This window comes from Rhagoletis zephyria, unplaced genomic scaffold (assembly GCF_001687245.7).
Source record: "Rhagoletis zephyria isolate East Lansing unplaced genomic scaffold, Rhagoletis_zephyria_1.1 Rzeph_scaffold_06150, whole genome shotgun sequence".
NCBI lineage: Eukaryota > Metazoa > Arthropoda > Insecta > Diptera > Tephritidae > Rhagoletis > Rhagoletis zephyria.
The window spans coordinates 372-6853 of NW_016163233.1; the positions used below are offsets into that span (position 1 = coordinate 372).

The 6482-nt window shown below is 37.5% G+C and overlaps 1 non-coding gene across 1 annotated transcript; it reads left to right on the forward strand.

The window, feature by feature from the left end:
* The first annotated feature begins 4631 nt into the window (after nucleotides 1-4631).
* TRNAY-GUA (transfer RNA tyrosine (anticodon GUA)) lies at nucleotides 4632-4782 on the forward strand. The gene is made up of 2 exons: nucleotides 4632-4668; nucleotides 4747-4782. It is a non-coding gene; the product is annotated as a tRNA-Tyr (tRNA).
* Nucleotides 4783-6482: the final 1700 nt, after the last annotated feature.

The window sequence follows — 6482 nt, forward strand, 5'->3', positions numbered from 1 at the left end:
TAATTTGTATAAAAAAATACTTTTTAAAAAGGTCACTTAATAATCTGTAAATAGAGGTTTGCCCGTTTTTTCAAAATTTAATCCTGTCGGGGGCAGTGTTGCCGTTGAGAATTTTCAGAAAGTCACAAAAAAGGGGTCATTGACGAAAAAAGGATCGCCATATTATTTTTACTTTGCGGGACTAGCTTTGCAAAAACACAGGGTTGCAAATATACACATAAATCTAGTTGCTGCAAGGAGAAGAGTTGCATTTCCTTTAAAAGTTTTCCTTCGCGGAATTCTCTGAAAAGGGGGAAAAGTCGCACACACAATTTTGGAAAAGGGTCAAAAAAATTAAAATTTTCAAAAAGTCGGGTCAAAGGGTATTGGTTCTTAAAATGGGCCAAATTGTCCCTCTAGTCGCACAACGGCAGCACTGCACCCTTATTTCTGGGCTAGAAAGGCAGCTTTCTGGAAGTCGGCATAAACGATTCTCAAAAACTGCGTAATATCACACCACCTTAATGCTCATACATAACCTACTTACTGTGAACTGTTGGTGGCTACCAGCGCCCAGGTGGGCGCCAGAGTGATTCAATGCAAATAATTGCGTTGCGTGGCTATTTCATGCATTCATTCACTCACTCATCACACACGCGCTCGGTGTGCGAGTTTTTCGTGGATGCGCAAGTTAGCGTGTGAGTAAGTGTGTTCCGCTGTCAACAAGAAACGTTGCTGCATATTATTTAGTTAGTATATGCGCTGTCACTGTCAACATTTGTGGGTGAGTGTGGGTGGGTGTGCGTGCGCGCGTGTAATTGCTGCGCTGGGTGTACATCAGTATTAAGTACAGATTCACAGCATTACCATGTGGATAGAGAGAAAAAGAAAAAACAATTACAAAATATGTCTCAGCGGCAGTCAGTCGGTCGTTATTCGCGCAACACATATTCGCCGCCATTCAATCGCACCCTCTGACACGCACCTTCAGGCATTCGCTTTGCTTCCAATGATGAGCATTAAATTATGGCACGCATGTGGGATTTTCTAGTTCTTCTTCGGAAAATGTCGCACTCGACAAGCATTTTAGCCTTATTTCATTTCACAAGTGTACGTGCACGTGTGTACGTATGTGTGCGTCGTCTGTCGTGCGTTTCTGTGGGTCGTCCGTGGGTGCTAATGCTGGACCTTGACATATCTAAACGCAGTCGATGCGGCGGAATTTAAACAATGAGAATGTGTGCGCGTATGTGTGCATCATGTGGAATTCAAGTGTGTTCACTTTATTTCATCAATTTCATGTCTGTCTAAATGGCCACTCCACTTACTTACACACACATACCTATACACGTAGATGTTTGTGTCCTTGTTTCTGTGCGGCGCCTCAGTGCCAGGCAGCTTAAGACTTCAATCCGTAAATATTCGATCATATTCGATTATCCTCGACAAAGTTTCATGCATTGCTGTGCGAATTGTCCTGTCGCTTGCAAAGTTATTTCTGCATATTTTCGTAATTTTGATGAACAATCGATATCCGTCTGGAATCTCGATTTCAAATATTTTTGTCATATTCAATTTCAAGCATAAAATGCGCAACAATGAACGAATTACTGGTGCCAATGAGTGTGCTTCTTTCCCTACAACATTTGAGATTTGCCAATAGCCAAAGCGTCAAGGACTTGATTCTATCCAATTGTTGCTGATGCTTTCAATTTGCTCAAAGCAATTTTTCTTCGCTGCTGCTGTTTTAGTCGCATTGTACTCTGTCATCTCAATTGTTGAATTAAGCAGAAAATCGTCGCATATATATATAGCTATTCATACGTAAAGTGCTGCAACATTAATAAAAAACAAAAAGGCGATAAAGGCAGCGCATGTCCTAATGAAATATTACACTCCTTGCACAATAACAAATGCCTTTTTATTTGCAAACAAAGGATACATTTTTTTTTACATATTATACAAGCTAAATGTTGCACTTTGTGAGAATCAAGGGGTTGTGGAATTTTCTTACAGGGCTTGTTACTTCCAGGAATAAAAGTGTTTTTCTTAAGCTTTTTCACACTTTGTCATTTGCAAGTCGCTTTAAAGAAAATATCTAATTTTATGTGATCATTTGGAAAATGTCGCCTGTGATAGTACAAGAATGCGGAATCGTAATATGCGAGGGTCGTGGAAATATCTGTGGTAATGGACCACCGATGTGTTAGCCAGAGAGGCTTATCTATACCTTTATCCTCTAACAAAGTATGGATTTCCGCTTCAATAATATCAATAGATACATACGTATTCAGGAGCATATTCTACTCCAATTATGTTCAGCGATCGGATCTGAAAAGGTTTAGAAAATAGAAATAAAATTTTCCAGTTTTACTAAGTTTGGGAGTTGCTTTCGTTCCCAAATTTAAATGAGGATCGAGAAAGTGAGGTCTCGTTGGTCATCTAGGCAGCCAAAAAATGCTAGGCAACAGATGAGATTTGAACACTTGAATACTTTCACTGGTCAGCTGTTGGCCAGCTTTTACTAAATAATACGTTCAGAGGTCAGCTGTTGTTAGCGTAAAAAGTGCAATGATATCTCTACCAACGGAAGCCGCCGCGAAAAAACACTTTTTTTTTTGATACACAGATGGTAATTCTGGCATTCTTCTGTTCCTCGGATATAGTTGATCTTAATTTATATTAAATTCGAAAAAATACTATTATGGATTTCCAGGCATACGATGATGGGGTACTGTACTAAATAAATAGATCTCACGCGTCCACTACTCTTTCTTCTTAATACCTACTGTTGACTTTGTGGTCACCAATTCCCTTACAATTTAAAATCTCAACTAAGTATTCCAAGGTAAACAAGACCAATAAGCTGTGTAAGTTGACAACATTAGCTCTAATCGTTGCCATCTATTTTGTGAATTTTCCCAAAAGCACGAGTATGGTGTGTACGAGAAATGCCTTAAACCCACACATCAGCATGCCTTGAAACTATTTGGCGTGTGCTGGTCGTAATCCACTAACGGTTAATGCACAGGACATTGCCATTGGAAGTTTAAGCGGTCACTCACCATACATGGATGCACATCATACACACTTTGTTGCCGTCTGTTGCCCGCTGAGTTGCTATACTGCCGGTCGCGGTTACCGATTGCGAAGCTATGTGGGATTCGTGGAAGTCACCAATTACCACCTGCTGACCTAAGATAATGGAAAAGTTTTACAGCTAACGAGCGACCGTCAGCATCCTTTGACATTTGTCATTTACTTTACGTTTACTATTAGCAAGGATGTCTACATAAGTATATGTATGTATGTACGTAAGTGGCTTGCCAAGTGTGAAATAGCAATACGCAAATATTTATTAAACATTTAGTTCGTTGCCCGATTGGCTATGCATCAATTGGATCAAAGAATTTTATTCATATTTTGCGGTCTCCCCTAGGCGGACAATTTTATTTGTTTCGAAGTGTCCTTCTGCCATTAAAAAAAAGGTTTAAAAACAAATTTGCCCTTCCAAGGAAAATTCAGATATAGCGGTATATAAGCAACTCCTATTTGTGTTGGTGTGTGCTGATTGTCTTTTCACGTGCCTCTTCTGGCACATTCACGAAATTAGAATATCTGGTCGATGGTGGGAATTTCTTGTTCCAATGCTCCACTGACCAAATCAGAAGCGATACGCGATAGTTGGCACAAATTGAGGGATCAGTCCTTTTAATGATTGGGCAAAGCTCGCTTAAAATTCAGTCTTCGGAGATGCAGTCCACTTAACAGCCGCTACAGCGCCTTTTGTTTTTGTTTTTTAGCCGAGCCTTCGTCGATATTACCTCATCATGGTCGGGTGAGGCAGTTCAATTTGGGTTTCGGGCTCGTCATCATTCATTCATTCCGGACGAACGCGGACTTAATCCGGATCAACTGCAGTTAATTCCCCGAGTTGATCCGGATCAATGCTGCCGTCTGTTTACGCTTTTAGATGCACCCAACTGGACTAGATCTCTTATTTTTGCCAAGTGCATAAAAACAAATTTTCTCTACTTTCTCTAAAAATAGCAGAAAGAGCAAAACTGGAAGCATTTACAAGCGTTTAAAATTTAAACTTTAAATGCTAGCAAGCGGGCGGCTGGTTGACGAAGCGAAAGAGAGGAGAGAGAGAGAGAGAAAGCGCAGTAATTTCGCACATTAAAAGCGCAACCGGTGCAAAGATCGATGCAAAGAGAAAACAGCAGAACACACAGAAAACTGAGCCAAAGCTAAAGCCAGTTGAACGTTAAGACCAACTAGTATTAATCGTGCCGCCGTAAATTGGCAATATGTAGTAGGAGCGGCAAAAGGTGGCAAGTGAGTACTAACCGCATGTGCGCGGGTGATTGGCGTTGCTCCAAAGCATGGAAGCAAACTACGGAGTGCTGCAAAAAAGTCAAAAGCAAAAGAGATTGTCTGGATGTGGACGTGCAAAAGAGTAGTGGAAAAAATGAGAGAGAAATTAATTTATTTCTGCTGATTTCGCTACTTTTTCTGGATGGAAATAGACGACAGATTCGCACTCATATGTTTGCAAGTAAATACTTATGTACGTATGTATGTACATATATTTAAGTACGAGTATTTATATGAAATGACAAAACAGCGCAATGGAAGCGGATGCCCAACAGCCTTCGATAGCTCAGTTGGTAGAGCGGTGGACTGTAGACGAAATTTGCTTGCATCAACATTAATAACGTTGGCGCGGCGATCGGAATTTAAACAGCCGGTTGCTGCAGTGCAGACATCCATAGGTCGCTGGTTCAAATCCGGCTCGAAGGAGAAACAATTTTTTTTTATGTTGTCTTTCCCAAGATAATGATGTTTTTTTTTGTTTTTAAATTAATATGTATTTTGATTAAATTTTATTTGCTTAAGAAGTCAGCTGCGGATGCTTACTAATTTTTGATTACAGACTACCACCGCTGGGTGGAATCGTTCATTTTTGATTTGAATGAATTTTGGTCAGAACTTTTATTTTATCATATAACGAAGTTGTGACAAGGGAGAAAAATTAAATAATTTTTTTTTTTAATTTTTGAATATCTGAAAAATTACTATAAATAAATAAGTAGTTACAAAAATCATTCTAATGTCGTTTTAAAGGAGATATTTGGGGCCATATAAAAAAATAAAATAAAAAAATCCCAAAAAAATACAGAATTTTGAAATTTAAAATCGTAAAAGCCAAAAATAAACATTTTTTTGGCTATGTTTTTTTTGCAATCGTCTAACTGATCTTAAAGTATACTGAAATTTTCAAGGTGTTTTTTAAAAATTGAATTTTTGAACTTTGAGAAAAAAAATTGTTTGGCAAAATCTAAATTATTAAATTCATTCAAAGCTCAAAAATTCATATCCTAAAAAAACACCTTGAAAATTCGGAAATCTTTTTAGATCAGTTGGATTTATTATATAAAAAATCGTTATCAAAAAATTGTATAAGTTTTTACTTTTAAAAAATTTTCAATTTCAAAATTATTTAAATATTTTAATTTTTTATAGCCCTAAATTTCACTTTTAACAATAGTTGTTTTTGACATATTCACAAAATAAACTTGTAAATCCCGAAAATTCATAACTTTCGAAAAATTCAAAATTCTTTTCCTTTGGCATATTTTGTTGTGTCTTAAAAGAGAAGTTCTGACTAAAACTCATCCACATCAGAAATGGTCGACTCCAACCACTGGTAGATTTGTCATGTATTTATTGTCGGAAACCGCAAACTTGTCAAATTTTTATTTAAGTGGTTTTTTAGGCGTATCGCGCCAGTTTTGGAATGATGCGCTTTTCTTTGTTTTGCGTACATTTTCCATTGCGGTTGCACCACAAATGAACATAATGTGTACTATGAGTATGTACTTTCATTAATAGTCATGGCTGCAAGATGAATATTTCATGTGGAAGCGTTCAAATATACGCACATACATATCTGTGTTCGTATGGAATAGTAGCTTATGTCGGGAAGCGGGCTTTAGTATAATGCGGCATTCCCTATATTCTTTAATATAATCGCACAGCCATAATATGAACTATTTTAATATTAATGCATTCGACATTTTGTGGCTGTTTTGCGTGCATTTTAGCATTTTTAATAAAATTTTCAAGTCATTCATTTTTTATAAGCACAAATATGCGTGGTTACGCATTTGGAAGTGGAATTTTCTGCACTCATCGTGCTAGCAAGCTAAAAGTAGTATTAGAAAGTTCGATTTTCGAAAATTAAAACTACTTTCGATAGTCACTTTACATGCAAGGTGTTACTGCTCCTGCAATCACTTTTGGAAACTCTTTAGTTAGACAGACTTTTTAAAACTACTTGCACTTGCCACGTCTAACAGCTACTTTATGCAGTTGGAAACAGTTATTGAAAATTGAGTACCTGCAAAAATGTGATTGATTTGATTTGTTGGAATTAGCGATGTGCCAAATATCCCTTTTTAAGCAATCACTTATTTTTTCGGTACAAACTTAGGAAAACT